General features: G+C 45.0%; 1 protein-coding gene and 1 long non-coding RNA gene across 8 annotated transcripts in view; one reads left to right on the top strand and one right to left on the bottom strand.

Moving 5' to 3' along the window:
- ITGB6 (integrin subunit beta 6) overlaps positions 1 to 14,648 on the bottom strand; it is a 128,704-nt gene extending 114,056 nt beyond the window's left edge. For 5 of the 6 annotated variants that reach the window (XM_038584635.1, XM_038584631.1, XM_038584633.1 and 2 more), the window contains exon 1: positions 14,317 to 14,647. The gene's annotated coding sequence lies outside the window, so the exon portion shown is untranslated. Of the gene's footprint in view, positions 1 to 14,316 lie in introns of all 6 variants that reach the window. The other variant, XM_038584632.1, reaches the window with a different exon arrangement.
- LOC111094185 lies at positions 12,600 to 17,381 on the top strand. Of its 2 annotated transcripts, XR_005384594.1 has the most exons (3): positions 12,600 to 13,438; positions 15,088 to 15,368; positions 17,095 to 17,381. It is a non-coding gene; the product is annotated as an uncharacterized LOC111094185 (long non-coding RNA). The 2 variants fall into 2 exon arrangements; XR_005384593.1 differs by lacking the exon at positions 17,095 to 17,381 and having other exon boundaries at positions 15,088 to 16,107.
- The last annotated feature ends 1,719 nt before the right edge of the window (positions 17,382 to 19,100 follow it).

Consider the following 19,100-nt stretch of genomic DNA (forward strand, 5'->3'; position numbering starts at 1 on the left):
GAGAGAGAGAGAGGCAGAGACACAGGCAGAGGGAGGAGCAGGCTCCGTGCAGGAGCCCAATGAGGGACTCGATCCCGGGTCTCCAGGATCAGGCCCTGGGCCAGGGGCAGGTGCTCAACTGCTGAGCCACCCGGGCGGCCCACGGTCAAAGGTTTTAAGGAAATTTTTTTCTTATTCATAAAAGACTCCTCTGTGGGCTCACCCAGGAGTGCCTGCAACCCGAACTGCTCACACGGGCGGAGATGCCTGGTCTGAGCCTTGCCTTCTGGGCCTGCTGCTTCCTCCTCGAGTGACAGGACAGGTGTGGCCCTGTTCTCGCTCAGGGAGGGAGTCCTGGACTGGCAGGGCCTACCCCTGGGCAGGGGGGAGCCGGCCTACAGGAAGGGTAACAAACCTCGAGAGCCTCCTCTCTGAACATTCTGGTTTGTTCCCTTTTTCACGCTGCTTTCTCTTATATTTTTTTCAGCTGAGACTTACCAACGTCAGGATAGCATATTCCTTTAAAAATTAATTTAAAAGGTGCCACTTGGGACACCTGGGTGGCTCAGTGGTTGAGCATCTCCTCTGGCTCAGGTCGTGATCCCGAGTCCTGGGATCAAGTCCCACATGGGGCTCACCTGCAGGGAGCCTGCTTCTCCCTCTGCCTGCATCTCTGCCTCTCTCTGTGTGCCTCTTATGAATGAGTAAAAAAAAAAAAAAATCTTTAAAATCAAAAAATAAAAGGTGCCACTTTTCAGTCTGCAAAGAGCAAAGCTCTTCTTGTTCACTCCCAGGAGCCAAGTTTCTGGGCCAACGTGTGGACGGGGCAGGGACAGAACCCAAAGTCAGCTTTTCCCTGAAGCTTCTGGGCCGAGGAAAATTCCCCGGGCTCCTGGAAAGGAAGTGAGGTCATGGTGAGGTCATACCATCACAGCAGAGGTGGGAGGGAGTTCTTGAGAATCCGTCCCTTCCTACCTCAGTGGAAGGAAGCCTTTTTGACCTTCAGGGTGCCTGTACCCAGAAAAACCACCCTGAACATCTCTCTTTCGCCCCCAAGCTTTTGTCTTGTCTCCTCTTTTCTTTTCCTTCTTTCTGTCTCTTTTTTCTTCTTGGCACTGTGAAATCCGGGTGCCCTGGACGCCTGGGCAAAAGTGCTTTATTCCTTCTTGGCTCTGTGCCGGACCTGGCTGTCCCTGCCCCGGGCCAAGGCAGCTGCAGGTGACTCACCGTCTGAGTCTAGTTCCCACAGATTCTAGGCCGGTTTGTTTCTTTAAGAAACCTCCGGCACTGCCCTGGACTTGCCTTAAATCAAGGCTTGCCTTGAGATCTGGGATTGTCTCTTTTTACTATCATTTCTAGCACATAGCACAATGCCTGGCACTTGGTAGGCACTCAAAAGAATTATTTGTTGAGTGCACTGAATGAATGAATGAATGAATGAATGAATGGTGTGTTTTACATGGATTCATGCGTACCACGTGTACACACATCAGTCAGGGTTCTCCAGAAAAACAGAACCAATAAGAGATTTTATATATAGGCATACAGGTATTTGTTTTAAGGAATTGGCTTATACAATGGTGGGGGCTGGAAAATCCAAAATCCATAGGGCAAGCCAGCAGCCTGGAAACTCAGGACACAGGAGTGATCCTGCAGGCTTGAGTCAGAATGTCTTCCTCTGTAAGACAGCTCAGATTTTACTCGTAGGGCCTCCAATGACTGGATGAACCCCACTCACATTATGGACAGTGATCTCCTCTATGCAAAGTCAACTGATTGTAGATGATGGTCGCACCTCCAAAATGCCTTCACAGCCACACCTACCTTAATGTTCGATTGAATAACTGGGTGCTGACCAAATCTAACCAAGGGACATAGAAAACTAACCATCATAGCTTGTGTCAAGTTACGTCCGTGGGAACGGCTACCTCCACCACCACCGAAAACCTGCCACCCAACAAATACTACGTCGTAAAAACCCAGTAAAACAGAGGTAACCTGTACCCCCGTTCCAGCGAGGTGCCAGCAGCACCAAGATGCTTAAAACACATTCGGTGCCCTCGAGGAGATAACTGGCCAGTAGGATAGTCCCGGCGACAGATGATCACAACCGAGTTTAATAAATGCTATGATTGAGATGTAGCCAAAACCTGCTGCTGCTCTTTAGAGTCGGTAACCCCTCAGTGGTCAGAAGGGCTTGGTCACCCAAGGGAGGGGCTGATGTCTGCCAAGCTAATGTTACAAGGCTGCCCCGCAGAGAGAGTTTCAAGTATCTTAAACAAATGGGCTGTGAAATGGCCACAGGGTCTTAATGCCAGCAAATGTCAAAGCGTCCAGGGCGATCTGGGTACGTGGGGGAGGGCCTGCCAGGCGGCCACCCTCATTCTGCTGCCCGCAGCTCATCCTGAATGCCGATCGGGCACCCCCAGCCCCACTCAGCTTTAGGGCTGCAGTCCTCTGAATAAATTCCCCAAGAAATTGATGCCTGGGAGGGCAGGTCAGAGATGTGGCTCTGTCTGCTGGCTTAGCTCTGGTAAAGGAGGCCCTGGGCTAACTCGAGCAGCATTTCTATTTCTGGGAGAGCAGCACTGCATTCTCTGTCCCTCCCCGTGGTGTGTAAGCCGATGAGAGGCAACTGTTTACATCACCAGTGCTGATGGCTTTTATAATGTGCGTGTTCTTCCTGTTTTTCCAACAATATCTGCCGTCAAAATGAAGACTGAGCTCAATATATTTGGTTGCAAATGCACTGCTACCCCCAGGATGGGGCTGTCCTATTTACCTCTTGTCTCTGGCATAGAAACACTAAGATCATACCATTAAGCGCCAGTGCATTCTTGTGCCAGGGCTTGTGGTCAAATCCAATGGCAAGACTCCCAAGTTGAGGCTGCCCTGTGTTAAATCCGCCGCGGAGTCCTGTGGAAGCGCAGAAGCAGGACGGCGGTGGATCTCGTGGATCCAGAAAAAGCAGCAGGGATGCTGAAATGTCATGTTAAGATGTTAGTCCCTGGTGGGTCAGAAGAGAATCCAGAGACTGCAATCTGAGCACGGGAAGAGTCTGGAAGGAAAGCCTCAAACCTTATCATGGTTCTCGGGAGAATTGGAAGGGGGCACAGAGGAGCCCTCGTTTTCTACCTCGTAACTTCCACATGGCTTCAATTTGATACAAAGGATATATATTATTTTTGTAATTAAAGCATTAAAAGCTAAAGCTATTTTTCAAAGATTTTATTTATTTATTTATTTATTTATTTATTTATTTATTTATTTATGAGAAAGACAGAGAGCACAAGCAGGGGGAATGGCAGGCGGAGGGAGAGGGAGAAGCAGGTTCCCTGTCAAGCAGGGAGCCTGACCCAGGGCTCCGGGCTCGATCCCAGGACCCTCAGATCATGACCTGAGTCAAAAGCAGAAACAACCAAATGAGCCACCCAGGCACCCCGTTGTTTTTTATTTTGTCTTGTTTTTCTTAAAGAGAATTGATTCTTTAACCTTGGCACAAGAGCAGCAGCAGTAGCCACCCACACAAGTACCAACTGACCCTATTGGCAAATGGCCTTGACCCACCAAACACTTTGTAAGAGCAAATTCGAGCTGACTTTGATCTTAGGTTTCTTGATGTGGATTTTAACAGCACTACCTATCCAGGGCAGCCCATTCAGAACAGTGTCGGCCTCCGGGGTCCCCGTGTGAGCAAGTCCCACGGGCCCTGCCCAAACCCGAGGGGTGGCGGACGGCAGTGGTCATCCGAGTGTGTATTTGCCCACCCAGACCGAGCTTGGGACTGACACATGGTTTAATTATCATGCAGAGCTGCTGCTGGAGGCGGCTGGAGGGAGTTGGCATCTGCTTTTGCAGAGCACAATTTCTGCAAATAATTAACCACCAGAACTCTTGATTCTCTCTAATTAATGAAGAGGAAGGCTAGAATCTTCAAAGTCCACGGATGTCATGCTGCCATTGTGTCAGGATTGATCTCCTTTGTTCTAAACCGAAGAGCATGCCTCTCCTGCCTCTCCTAATTCTTTATAAATTGAATTTTTCTATTACTAGTTGTGACAGCTAAGTAACATGACTTCAGAAATTCACCCGCAGTTCATGCCAGTATTAGAAGCCTGAATAATAATAATTTTTTAAAAAGAACCATAATGGAACAAGCTTTCTGTCTCTGACCGAGAATTAATCATAGTGAGGAGACACCTACTGAAAGGAGGGCCGTTAATTAGCTCTAATGGATCTTGCTAGGTGGAGTCTGAATTCCTGGGAAGCTGCAAACAGGGAAAGAAGAGATTCTTCCTTTTTCTCCGTCCATGTCTACGTGAGGCTGGGATGGAGGTGATGGGACTTTGCTTCCAGAGGGGCAGGGAGTCGTGAGGGAGCCACTCAGTTCAGTGGGGGATGCTGATGTGTTAGCCTGGAAGCCTGCCACTCTGAACATCTTGGAGGAAAAGCAAAAACATCTTCAGCGCAAAGGGTCTGTCTCTGACCTGGCCTAAATATACAACGAAACCATACAGAATGGGATCCTATTAAAACCTTAGTCACGGGGATCCCCAGGTGGCTCAGCGGTTTAACCCCTGCCTTTGGCCCAGGGCCTGATCCTGGAGACCTGGGATCGAGTCCCACGTCAGGCTCCCTGCATGGAGCCTGCTTCTCCCTCTGCGTGTGTCTCTGCCTCTCTCTCTCTCTCTCTCTCTCTCTCTCTGTCTATCATGAATAAATAATAAAATCTTAAAACAATAATAAAAAATAAAACCTTAGATCACTCAACCCCAAAGGTTCTAATGGCCCCACTTCTCTAAAGGAAAACAAATTTATATACATCAATCTACAGGGTCCTATCTATCTGGTCACTCTTTCCCCTGCGACCTCATTTCCCCTCATTTCCTGTGTTCCTCCGTACCCACTCCATTCTAGGCAAATCTGGTTTTCGTGATGTTTTACCAACACTCCACTCAATGCTCCTACCTCAGGATCTTTGCACTGGCTATTCTGTCTATAGCACCACTTTCCAGGTACCTATTGGAAATAAGTACCTTCCTTTAAGACTTTGCTAGACTGTCACCAGTTGATGAGGCCAACATTGACCACCCCATGTAAAAATGGGCCCTCTCACCCCCAGCACTCCCCATTTCTCTTACCCTGCTGTGTTTTTCTCTCTTACCGCCTAACAGACCATGTAATTTCCTTGTTTATTATGTTTGCTGTTGAATATTTGTCTCTTCCACCTCCTACTAGAATATAAGCTCCACAAGATCAGGGACTGTTGTCTGTTTTGCTCATCGATGTATTGCCAGCACCTAGAACTGTGCCAGTTCAATAAATATTTGCACAGTGAATGAATCAGTCATCACACTTCCCAGCGTTTGCTGGTATGTGTGAAGACTGCATGTGCCCGTCCAAGATGATTTCTCAAACATCTTATAAAGGCTGGGGTATGAGCTGTTCCTTTATCTTCTTAAATGTCTAGATGAAGTGCTGTTATTTCTTCTGGCTGCCAAATGTTAATAATTAAAGCAAACAGTGTGATCAGAGTTAAATATTACTTGAGCTGTTTCTTTCTTTCCCAGTGGCTTCTGATAGAAAACACAAGTGTGGGACTAGCCAAGAATGATGCTGTTACAAAAGGGGGTTGGCTTTTGTCCCCAGAGTCTGTGTTCTTCCTCTTTAAGTTCATGGAGAGTCTTCAAAAGACTTCAGAGATATTGCGCAGTAGAAATCATGGCAGGGTGAAATGTGCCCGTGGTGAAATTTAACAGTGACCCTATTGAGGGGGAAACATTCATAGGCGCTCAAAGAAGAGGCATATCTGCTGAGGATATAGGGCCAGGGCCAGAGCAGAGAGCTTTAGGCAGGGAGTTACAGTGAATTTTACGCGTGTGGATTTTTGCCATATCTATGGATTGTTGCCAAATCCCCTTGCACCCTTCCCACTCATGCTTCCCAACAATGGGGCCGTAATAAATTCCCAGTCTAGATTCTTTCCATTAAAGAATGACTACTGAGTCTTGCTTGTGTCTGGGACTTACTGGGGATTAGATAAATCTGGAGGAGTTGCAGGATAAACCGATCAGGGCAATAAGTGGATAGATCCAACCTTCCATAATCTCCTTAATTTGTGTCTCATATCAATCCAGTCCTTAGTTCAGAGGGGCTGATGCCAGAGGAAAATATATGTATGTTCAGTTAACAAGGCACCTGGTGCTAGGCTAGGTGCTGCTTCATGAAGCATAGGTTGTGGACCTGATTCTGCAGCTGCTGGTTGAGTGACTTTGGCCATTCGTCCTCCCATACCATGTTTCTAACTGGACCTTCTTAATACTTCACAATATTCTTTCTCATTTATTCCTCTGAATAACTCTGTCTCCTTATTTCAGAGATAAAGAAGGAAAAGCCCAGAAAGGTCAACGTACCTTGGTACTGTTATTAAGAGGTAGGATGAGAAAAATTAAAAATAGAACTACTATGTGATCTAGTACTCCCACTTCTGGGTGTTTATCCAAAGGAAATGAAAATAGGATATCGAAGAGATATCGGCACTCCCATGTTCATTGCAGCATTATTCACAAATGGAACTCTTCTTACAAGTAAAAAGAGATTTTTACCAATGCCAAATGGATTATTATTAAAGGGGCCTCCCCAAATTTAGAGGATGTTCAGAGGTCAGAGTTGAGAATGAGAATTCAAACTAAGTCTCATGCTGATAAAAGTATGAACAATTGTGTTTTTTAGCTATTCTCAATTCAAATTCCAAGGCTGACATTTAGAGCATCCCTTCAAAGCCAAGTTTGGTACAGCGCTCTGGTTCTAAATAGCAAAATTGACCTTCCCTCCCAGACTCATATTCTAAATTATTCTGAAGCTTCTTCCTCTTAGACTGCTCCCGACAACCATCCTGAAGCAGCCTCCAAGACACTCTTGCTGATTTACAGCTGCAATCTCACTAAAAGGAATGGAAAAAAGCCAGGGCAAGTTTCTGTTAGATAGAATGACTGGCATGAAATACTAACATCGCTACAACTTGGCATATGACTGGCTGTAGGGCAGCCCTCCCTTTCTTATTTCACCAAAATAGGTCATTTGGTAGGAAACCGAGGGAGCCTTGTTCCTTGGCCTCCACCCCCCAAGATGAAGAGAGAAGGCTGCTGCCATGCTCCTTAGCGTGTGCCTGCATGTGGCTCCCAAATGCCAACCCTGGGCCAGCAAGCCTCTCTTTGTGATGTTCCATGTCAGTGGTTTGTCTTTGATGCAGGTCTGTGACTGCTGTGCACAGAGCCCTCTGTTTCCTGCCTTTAGAGAAGGGATAAAGACGGGGCAGGAGGCGCACAGTAAGCTCCAGCTGTCCCTGCTTAAGATACAATGATTAGATGTGAATCAGCCATTTGGTTTGACAAAACATCATCTAAATGATGAAGGGGGTCTTTTTCCCTCATCTTAATTTTCTCCCAGAAATCTGACCCCATGCCATCAATTGGACATCAAATATTTGTTGACAACTCCCCCTGTCTCATTTTACACAAGGCAAAGGGTGCAGCAAGAAGCAAAACCTTACAAGTTGTTAAAGACTTAGCTTGGAAAATACGGTGGATATTTGTTCACCAAGAGTGGAAAACTCAAATGACTACAGGGGTAGGTGGGCAAGTGCATGGAGCAGATACATTTTCCTCGTACATTTAATAAATAGGAATATTCTTTTCTCCACAAAATCACAGCCCTGTTGGTCTACGTTTAGTTTTTACATCTTTGCAGAGACAAAGGTATCTTCTTCAACTCTCCTGTAAGACAACAGTAGGGTAAGTGCCAATTCAGATGGCAACCAGTAGCAGAGGTCAGTGCTGAGAGACCATCGGAAATGCTGCATGGAAGTGGCGGGGCTGTGTCTAGTCACAGGGCTTGGGGGTTATCACCAGGGAGCAGCTGCTTACTAAGTGCCATGTTGTCTTACTGCTGAGTGAAAATGGGGGCTTGGAATATATCTTCAAAATCTTCTAAGACACCATTCTTCCCAAAATAGGTCATGGAGATATATTCTCGGTCCCCATCTTGGTCTCTTAGATTTAACTTTGTCTTGTCCTTTCGTTTCCCTCAAGTGGATGGGAGGCTCCTTCTGAAGGCTGAAGTTCCCCCCGTTTTGTCCACTCATAGGAATGGTCTGAGCTTTGTACATGGCTGCTGGACAATGGTTACTCCATATTGTCATTGGGCTCACTGTGACAGAGAGCATACCCTTCTTGTGGTCTGGATTATGCAGAATGATGCACCAGTGGATGAGTTATGATTATCAAGGAAAGCAGAGGGATGTCCAAAATGACATCTAGGTTTCATTCAGGTAATTTTAAAAAGGTCTCTGTGGTCAATTGCAAAATGGCTGTAAATAAGTATCTTGTGTGCTGGCCTCTCTGCCACTCTTCCCATCAAGAAGTCTGTTTGACTCTGGGCTTGACTATATAACTTGTTTTGGCCACTGAAATATTAGCAAACATGATACATGTAAAGACTTGAAAAGCATTGACACATTGAGGCTTACCAGCTCCTGCTGCACTGGATTCATGAGATCACCATAAAAATTAGCTTGAAGCCCCAGCAGACAACTTGTTAACCACAGTCACATGAGTGAGACTCATCCTACACCAACCATCTGGCCTGAATGAGATGTGCAGAAGAACCAACCAGCTGAGCCCAAATTTCCCACTCGCAGAAATGTGAACTAATAGTCATCCTTGTTTGAAAAACAGAAAACACACCTTGCTCTTCAATCCAATCAAAGAATAGAGCCTGCCCACTGCTATCGAATCTTCCATGCTGAGGCAATGATAACTCCACAGCGACATGAGGAAAGTGCCTGTGAGATCATAGAATCTCTATGCAAGGGCTACATGCCACGTCAGCCCTCTGACTGTTTCAATGCCTCTGATACAATGACTGGACCTTGAAGGTAGGTGCTTTCACCTTAGATCAGTTTGACTCTTAGAAATACCTTCTTTACATTGATCCAAAATGTCTCTCCTCTGACTTCAACCCAATGGTTTTGGCTGCAGCACAGGGCAAGCAGAACAAATCTATCTCTGTACATGAAAGTTCTTCACATTCTTGAAGATAATGACCGCAGCAACCTCATGTTTCTCTGGCTTTAACTTCTCTTATTCCTTCAACAACATTTATAGAACATGATTCCAAATTTCTTGACAATCCTATCTGTTGACTTCCACATGGGCCCCAGTATGTGTCTCCACGTGGTGCCCCAAACTGAAATACAGCTCTCTGCTGTGGTCTGACCTCAACACAGTAAAATAGACATGACTCACTTCCTCATCCCAGATGGCACCTGGTTTTACATGCAGCCTAGGATCATGTTGACTTTTGGAGCAGGCCCATAATGACCTCTGTTGACTAAAACTCATAAGAATTTTCATTCAGACGGCTATAAATTAAGTCTTTCACACCCTAGATTTAGATTTAGGCCACAGCTCCAATCTCCAAGATTCTTGAGCAGCTTCTGTGCTTTTAAAATATAGGCACAAAATTTTTGAACATTCCTCCCTTCAAGGGGTGAAGCCTAATTCCCCTCCTGGAGTACAGGTGGACCTACTGATTTGTTTCTAATAAATAGAATAAAGTGGAAATGATGCTGTGTGACTTTAAAGACCAGGACCTAAAAGGGACTGTGACTTTCTTCTTCCCTTGGCTTGCTCTTTCCGGGGGAAGTTTGTGCCACGTCTTGAGGATGCTCATGCAGCCTATGGACAGGCTTACGTGGTGAGGAACTGAAGTCCTCTGCCCACAGCCATGTGAGTGAGCCAGATTCGAAGCAGACCCTCCACCCCAGCCAAGGCTTCGGAGGCCTCCAGCCCTGACTCACATCCTGACTGAAACTATGAGAAACCCTGAGCCAGAAACACCCAGCTAAGCTGCTGCTGCATTTGTGAACTAAAGAAACTATAAGATAACAAATACTTGTTGTTTAAGCCACTCAGTTTTGGTGTGATTTGCTATGTAGCAAAAGATAACAAATACATCTTGATTCTGTGGTTAGATATCTTACTGATGCATCCATATTATTCACGGAAGGAGTAAGCATGGCCTTTCCATGTATATCAGAACCTACACTTGGTACAAATTATAGCGACGACAGAGCCCTTGGGGGTATTACCAGAAGCCTCCTTCGGATCAACGCTGGTTTTACACAGCATCCTTAGATATGGTGCTTTAGCCAGTTCTTAATACCCCCCGCTCTAAGAGAGAGACAACACCAGACATTGGTGGGAAGACTTGAATGGAACTTTGATGAATTATAAGAATTCAGACAGGCCAGAGGGGTGGCAGGTGTGAGCATACTCAGTGCACACAGGCAGATCCCTATATATAGGTCAGATTCAAGGGACAGCAGAGAGATAGCCAGACTGCAAGCTCTTGAGGAGAAGGACTGCGTGTGTCTTGTTTACTGCCCATACCTCAGCTCTGGTGCATAAAAAAAGGCTCAGTAACAATTTTTTAAAATGAGATAATGAAAAAATGGACAGTTTGCATAGATGAAGAGTAAGGGAAGTTTAGATACGGAGGCTAGCCAGATTTGAGAAGAGCTTCATGGTCAAAATACTTTTCTAGGAATTGATATATCACAGTTGAAAAATCGCTTGAGCTTTGAGCAGAACTTAAGCAGAGTTGATACTTCCTGCAACAAGGAGGTACAGAGAAGACTATGGATCCTAAAACTGTGATTCCCAAATTCTCTCCACAAAATCACAGCCCTGTTGGTCTACCTTTAGTTACCTAAGGTAGGCAGAGATTAGTTCAACCTTGGCAGTCTCTTGAAGAAATATTTTTCATGGGGGGAAATGAGTAACTTAGAAAGGCAAAGGTAAGGACCATGCTGGTAATTGATCTTGAAGTCAAGGTTACCAGGCTAAGCCTAGATCTAAGCTGAGAACTTGCACGGATGAACAGAGGATGTAGGGATGTAAGTAAGAGGAGAGACGGCCTAGAGGCACGCAATATGTAGGAACCATGCATGCATGGTGTCTGTCTCAGGTTTAACAGCTCCTTCGGTTACAAAGTCTTCCAGAATTGGACTGTGCTCACTGGGCAGCACACCTCAGCCCTGACATATCCTTGCTGACCCTTCCTCTAATTCCCTGGTCCCCAATATTTTTCTAGTTCATTTCTTGGCAAAAGCATCGGCTTTCCTAAAGTGCAGATATGGGTCTTTAGGCCACAACCCACCTGGGAACCTGGTAAATCAAATACCATTTAGCAAAGGGCAGAGGTAAAGACAGGACTTAAATTAAAATACACTTTCTCGGATGTGACCGGCTGCTTTGTTTGTGAGATTTATATTTTTATTAATACGACAAAATGTATATACTGCTTTAAGTATGGCTGTAGATGTTGGGAATGTACACACAATAAATCAATAATATAAGATTCTCCCATTAAGAACCTCACAGCCTAGTCAGGAAGAGTCCAAAATCTGTGGTTCTGTGGGGTGTGTGTGTGTGTGTGTGTGTGTGTAGTGATACAAGAGCTAAGAATCAACAGTGGCCTAAGGAGCATCATAGATGGAAGGACTAAGTGCACACACGTGTGTGTGAGCTGTGTGTGGGAGCTTTGGAAGAGTATCAGGGGAAGCTCCATCAGAAAGATAATTTGCAAACTGAATCTTGATGGAATAAGTAGAGAGGATCACTAGGGAGATAAGATCACTAGACAGATCTGAAGACATGGGAGAGGATGATGGGGTTGAGGGAGGGGGTATGTTTATGTGATGAAGAGAGTGATGGAAAGAAGGGGGTGATAAGAGATGAGCCTGGAAAGGTAGGCAGACTGCCAGTCTAGAGAGCATGAGCTTTATCTTGTAGATGATGGGGAAAGGCACAGTGTTCAACGGAAGAGTTACTCATTCTGATTTGTAATTTTGAAATATAAGCAATGGTGGAATGTTGGTGAATTGGAGGTGGGAGATTGGTTGGAAAGTTATTACAGCAACCAGGCAAAGTGGATGAAATGTAATGACAGGGGACACGAAAGAGGAAAGATCTCTAAGGATCTGAATGGACAAGGCCTGGCCAGGATTAGAGGCTGGTGGCTGATGGTCATAAAGAAGGAAGAAAAAGAAGCCTGAGGATTTCCTGTTCAGGTACTTGGTTGAAATAATTTGATGTAGTGGAGCTGCATGCCTCAGTGAGCTTTGTGTTGTTAAACAAACAGCAGTAAAGGTCAGTTTTAATATTATTACTTGCTATACCTATGAACCCCCTATGGGGGCCTGCAAACAGGGAGGATGTTATAAAGGGGAGAAGAGGCCAGTGTATAAAGCAGATTGTGGTTGAGAATGGTCAAGTGTAAAAGTGACTGCCGACAGCGTGAAGGACGATCAAGGGCCTTCTTGTGGGGATTCCAGCTGAAACTAGCTCTCTGGGCTGGACTGGCTGGACTGGCAAGCCCATGCCCTCCCATGAGGTATGGGTGTCATCTCTGCACGCAGGCTGGGTAGATCCCCAGATGACCTTGGCCTATAGTTAGCTCTCACATCAGCTGTGGCTGGTTTCCAAAGTAGCAGCAACGGCAGCTGACAGCTTTGGAAGTGTATTTTCTTCTCAGTAAAGAAAAAGTGCCCACAAGCAATACATTTCCCAAGAAGCTACTCTTCCTGGTCTGACTAAGGGCTTCTGTGGAGAAAATATGCAATGTTTCCATAAGGCTGTTTAAAAAAAAAAGAAGAAGAAGAAGGAATCACTTTTCTCTTGAGGCAAAACACCTTGAACCTCTTGGGGGGACTTAGAAGAATCAAACCATTACATTCTATCTTGGAAAATATGTCAAAGAAATGCCTGCGTGCTTGCCTTAGTTCATTAGAGACTCTTTCCCCCTTCTTCAGATCATAATAAAAATGAATGAGAATATAGGGGTTCAAAGGCAGAGAAGGACTCTAACCCTAACAGATCAGAAGTCTATGCCTACTTTGGAGATCTGACGTTGGAATACAAGAACCTAAGCTTGAGACTCTCCAATCAAAAATTCTCGCAATCACTTAGAGTTCATGTCAAAACATCTGGTGGCAAGTGTGCTTCAGTGTATGATAACCGGGGAAAATACTGAGAAATTGCAGCAACATTTTTGTGTGTGTAAATGGAGCTTTAGTTCCTGTACTTCAGCCAGAAAACACTAGAGGGAGTCAAATAGAGGAAAAGACCATCTCCGAATGCCCAGGACCGAAGAAGAGCCTGCAGAGGAAGGCCTTTCTGCATTTCCCCAAGGCACCCGGTTTTACCTAGGTAGACACTAATCTTTATACTGTGACCAAGTGACTCTCTCTACTTGAAACCCAGTGCTAAAAAACTGTAACTATGAGCTGCTGATTCTGTTCTGAATCCAAAACAGTAAAAAGAAAACCATTACTCTCTGACCAGGATCTGGATTCTGTCCATTTGAGGCATGGGGAGAGCCAATATGCCAGAACTCGGTGAGTCTTTAATTTTAGAGGACACATTCTTTGGATGAATAACCTTTCACAGATATTGGATTTTTTTTTTTTTTTTAAAGCGCTGGTAGTCATACTTTCAGTGCTCATAGTGAATAGTAATGATTACCCGGCATTTTCAGACACTTGCAGGAATAAAATGAGCTCTTCGTAAATACCCTAGACTGGAAGCCCCCCCCCCCCCACTGTCTCCACAGTTCTCATGAATTAGGTCTACATTAACACAGCATTTTACTTTTTTTTTTTATTTCTTAATTTTTAATTTTTATTTTTTAACACAGCATTTTACAATCTAGGAACACCCAAGTTAACTGGCCCAGTGTCATGCCCGTGTCAATGAGAACGGATACTTCGTCTTGTTTAAATTCCCAGTTCCTTAGTTCCTTTGTGACGCCTTGAAAATGCCACAAGACACAGGGAAGGCCAGGGCCTAAAGTTGCCTTTTTTTTTTTTTTTTTTTAAAGATGAACAATTAATCACTATAACCAGAAACAAGGATCTTAAAAAGCTGCTTAAGAAACTGTTCAACTGAATGTTAAAAATACCTTCCTGGACGATGAACTAATAACCCCATGAAATCGTGCCCTTACACCATAGCAGATTTTTGAAGTACGGCTGGTAAAAGCACGTGTGCATTCAAATGTAAGAAAAATCACAGTAAAGCATGCTCGATTAATGAGGAAGCCCCCTTTCAGAAACCGTGGGGTCAGCCTCGCCTGGACGGGAGTATCCAGAGAACAGAAGGAACGTCATGAACTTCCTAAGGCGGCGTCTGTTGGAAACGATCGGTTACACGGACGAGGAAAACTTAGTTTCGAAGTTTGGGTTTGCGTTTGTTAGTCATGCATTATAGGACTTACCTCCCAGGGCAGACCTTTACTTTCAGAAAGTGCTGAGATGCATTACTGCACCCGTTACCAAGTCTTTGGCAGAAATACCATTTATCCTTGTTGTGGTAATGAACAGATTTGTAACATTCTGGTGTCACCATTCCTGAAAAAGCACGTTCATTTGAATGTTTCTTCCACCAACCCAGGGAAATATTTCATGAAGGCACATTGGTGCGGCCTACTAGGGAGAGCTATTGCTGCTGAATGACAGAGTGTCTGGTGGATTTACATGAAACCCCAAGTGCTCGTATGAGAATAGGTTAGGTTTAGATTGACGAGCAAATGTGTAACCAGACTTCTGGCTGACAAATGGCAGAACTATGCCAGCGCATTAGCTGCCCTGGAGAGAGACCAAAAGTAAGGCGGGGGGATCAAGTTCATTCCATAAAGGACATTCGAACCTAATGGATGGCAGGGTGGCTGGGACGTGGAGCACACATAGATTGTGATACCCCAAAATAGTACCGGGCAAGTTTAGAGTCGAGCTGGCATCCGAACCAATGACCCAACTCCCATCAAATTTTCGTATATCGTGTTGGGTTGTTTATATTTACATTCCTTCAAAAGGATCCTGGTGTTTTCAGGAGAAGTCTAGTTTATTGGTGGGTCTGGCTTAAAGTCACTAGCCTCTGAAAGTGGCTTGTTTGGTTAAACTGGAAAATGAAAATAAAAACTGAGGAGATTAGTATGAAAGATGGTGCCAAACACTAAATGGTCCAAATTGGATTTGATTTGTTCCAGTTGGGCACAGCTGAGAAGAGACGTCCGTACAGCTTTTGGGAAGAAGGATGAAGTGTTTGGACCACACTCTTCTGAGGTCGAGGCCAAGAGTGCAGGGCTTTGGGTCCGCCTTCAAGGAGGTCATATGACAGATGACTGGTGCTGTTCACTGGGCCTCCGTGGTGTTCCAGTGCCATCTCAGCCCTGGAGATGCTTTATCTTTTCATTCTCACCACCGCAGTGTGGCCTGGGTTGGTGGCCTTGCTTTAGAGATTCGTTGACTTGCCCAAGGTCACATGCTGGTAAGTGACAGTCAGATTTAAACCTCAGTCTGACTCCAAAGCAGTTTCCCTCATGCCCCAGCGCCTCTTGAGCGTCTGAAGAACAGTGCTGGAGGCAGTGTGGCAGCTCACAAGCCATGTGGTACTTGAGTGCTCTGGAAGCAAGGGCAACAGAGAGCCAGGGCACCTGGGTCTGAGTCCTCGCTCTATTGTTGACTGGATACTTGATCTCAGAAAAATTCCTAAGGTCTCTGAGCTGACTCCTTGTCTATAAAGAACATGTCCTGTGTATGGTGGCTTCTTAGAAGATTTTTAAACCACCTTTCATTTCTAACCTCTATGATACCCTGGAACCTTCAAGGATCCTTACATTCTTTTGTTCACTAAGTAAACTCCTACGTGAGGAAACACTTCGATTTGGAATTCAAGAACTGACTTAATTTCTGCCATAGAGATATTATTCCTTCTCTGCAAAATTCATTTCCTCTGTGGGTTGCCCCAGCACTATCTTCTGTTTCCTGAGGGGACCGACTCCACTGTGTGCTAAGTGTGGTGCTCTGCTCACCGTGAGCCATAAGACAGGCCTGTAGGACATGCTAGAAATACAAGATGGTATTTCGTAACATTGTCACTAAGAATACTGCTAAAGTTGGCAATAAATATTATTTCCAGGGAGTTAAAGAACCAAATATCCACGTAGTTGCCTACTTTGGCTGCTTTGTTCTATTTCTGTAAATAAATGAGGGTTTTATTGATTGTATTCCCTCTCCTTATGCAAAATTCACTATGATGCGCTGACAAGTTTTCTCTGGAAAGTGCTGTCTACCATTAAAGTGTGCCATCCATTCCTTCTTTGGCTCGTACCCACTCTCCCGTTGGTGACAACGTATGCTTGGGCTTCCCTGCCGCGGGTATCCATCTCCTGCTGCTCTGGGGCTCTGCACAGCATTCTTGAGGATCAGATGACATGGGCTGGGCTGTATGTGGGGAGCAACATTTCAAAATTCCTTTGATGTTGCGCCTTGTGATACTCAATGGCTAAATCCAAGCTTTTGCTATTTGACCAAATGCCAAATGTACTAGTTCCTGAATATCTATGATCTTACAGAGAGCTGGATGGAAAAATAAGAAGAAACCACTGGGAAAAAATATTTTAAAACTATTTTACAGGGCCAATTAAGGTAAAGCTTTGATTAATTGGAAAGTTGAGCAGAGTGTTAATTTCTTAATTAGGAGCTAAGGTTTAGCACTTTAAAAAATTCATTTCATATATCCTGAGTGTCATCTATGTACAAGGTGTTAGGAATACAAAGAGGGTCAAAAGTTCATCTAGTCCTTTGGTCCAAAGCGCCTTCTGGCATTCTTCTACCCATTACTGTTGACAGTTCTGCTTTTTTCTTTCTGGTTCTTTTTAATGCTTATGGTTTTTTTGTTATAATGATGTGATCATACAGAATGTGTATTTTTTTTAAAAGCTTTATTGATTTCTTAATGCGAGACACAGAGAAAGAGGCAGAGACATAGGCAAGAGGGAGATGCAGGCTCCCTGTGGGAGCCTGATGTGGAACTCGATCCCAGGACCCCAGGATCATGACCCGGTCACCCAGGTGCCCGCAGAATGTGTATTTTGAATCCATTTTTTATTCATTTAACATTGTAAGAATTTAATCTAAGCATAGCCTAAGCCTATAATGCTGTGCTTAAACATTCCTTTATTTACTTAAAGTTTACGTTGTTTCCATGACAGGAAATGCTGTAAAGAAAACCTTTACACAAAGAGGTTGCCCTTCATCATCATCATCATTATTAACTTTTGTATTTCCTGCAACAAACTCTCATATGCCTAATTATTGGATCAAAGAAGACAATTTTGTATGTACATTTAAATACTGAGTTCAAATACTTAATGCAATATGCCAGTTTCCATAGGAATTATACCAACATATATTTGCACTACCATTGCTTGACTATAAATTTCTCCCTACTGTCTCTACCCTTATTGGACTTTGATTGTGTACATTTTTTTCCTTATTAAACAGGCAAAATACTTTTGAATCAAAAAACAAATTTAACATCCATCCATTGATTTTTTTTAATAATTTCTTTTTAAAAAAATTTTATTTATTTATTCATGAAAGATAGAGGGGGGCGGGGCGCAGAGACACAGGCAGAGGGAGAAGCAGGCTCCATGCAGGGAGCCTGATTTTGGACTTGATCCTGGGACCCCAGAATCACACCCTGGGCTGAAGGGAGGTGCTAAACCACTGAGCCAGCTGGGCTGCCCCCATCCATTGAATTCATACAATAATCTTGCCAAGTCAACAGTTTACAGGTGCATAGATACTGGGAAAGATGAAGTGACTTGCCCAAGTCTGTCCAATTCTTATCAGAGCGGGGCCTTGATCGCCCTTCCTGAGTCCAGGCCTGTGTGCTGTATCCTTCCACAGCTGCCCCTAAAAACCTGGAGGTTTTCAGGTGCCTGGAGAGGCTAGTCGCCTAGACTCTCATTCTAGGTGAATGAGGGTCTGAGATGAGCCCGGCAAGGCTCCACGGTTGGTGTGCATGAAGATGGAAGTGAGCAGGACTGTCCAAATGGCCTTGTTCCTTTGAAAGTCAAGCATCTCCTCAAACTGAGTGAATTTTTGGTTAATTTACACATGCTGTTTCACCTTCCCACATGCACATTATAAAGCCTTTTTTCTTTTTTTTAAGAGGAATGTTATTTAATAGTGACCAAGTGTTGGAGTGTTTTAACCAAACTCAGATATACATGAGTAACTTCAGTGGAAGCTGTCCATGCATATCTGAAGCAGAATGTGGACTTTTGACTTTAGCCTATTAAACACAAGGAAATTCATAGTTAAAATTCCACTCTTCGCTCCCCAGCCAAGAGGGGAATCGCCCAGGCCACAAAACATGACAGACAAACCTGTCGCAAGGCCCAGTAATCTGCTGGCATTATTGAGTGGGGCTGGCAAGCCTCAGTAAATCAAGGCCTCACCTTCATTTTTCAAAAAGCCAAAATGGGTCGAAGTGTGTGCTTCGGTCCTTACAGTGGAGGGGGGGGTTGCAGGAGGGCAGTGTGCACAGTAAACGACAGGTGTCTCCCAGCGGGAGGGCCTTTGGATGCCCCAGGTCTCCATTTGGAAGGTCATCACGGAAAAATGGTTGGAGCCACGTGGCCTTCTTCTTCTGTGCAGGGGAAGAGAAAGGAAACCCCGTTTGGAGGTCACGGTCCGGCCCAGGCGGCCGCCAGCCCCGGCTCCGCAGTGTGGTTCGGCGGCGGGTCCCGGCCGCAGAAGGGCCCCTGGAAACCCAGCAGGCCCTGAATGACCAAGTTAACAAAACCCAGAGAGAGGCCCATCTCCCCGGATCCCGGATCCCAGTAACCGCTGATGGGACCATATTTAATGGACGTCAAGAACCAAACAACAAATCACCAATATTTATTTCACAAAGATCGCCTCTGAATGCGGAGAGCAGAAGGGATGTCTTGCTAAGGTCACTCAATGACTCCGTAGAGATCATGGCAAAGAGGGCTGGATTTCTCAGGCCTTCAGATAATTTCCTCGAGAGGCTTCTATAGGGGGATGAAACTGCTTCAGTGCGTCCTTGGGTGCTGAGAAGGTGATTTGGGTTCACCCGGCTTTAGGAGGCTTTAGGAGACCAGCTGGAGGGACACCTGGGTGGCTCCTGCCTTTGGCTCAGGGCCTGATCCTAGGTCTGGGGATCGAGTCCCGCGTCGGGCTCTGC

Source organism: Canis lupus, chromosome 36 (genome assembly GCF_011100685.1).
Source record: "Canis lupus familiaris isolate Mischka breed German Shepherd chromosome 36, alternate assembly UU_Cfam_GSD_1.0, whole genome shotgun sequence".
NCBI classification, from domain to species: domain Eukaryota; kingdom Metazoa; phylum Chordata; class Mammalia; order Carnivora; family Canidae; genus Canis; species Canis lupus.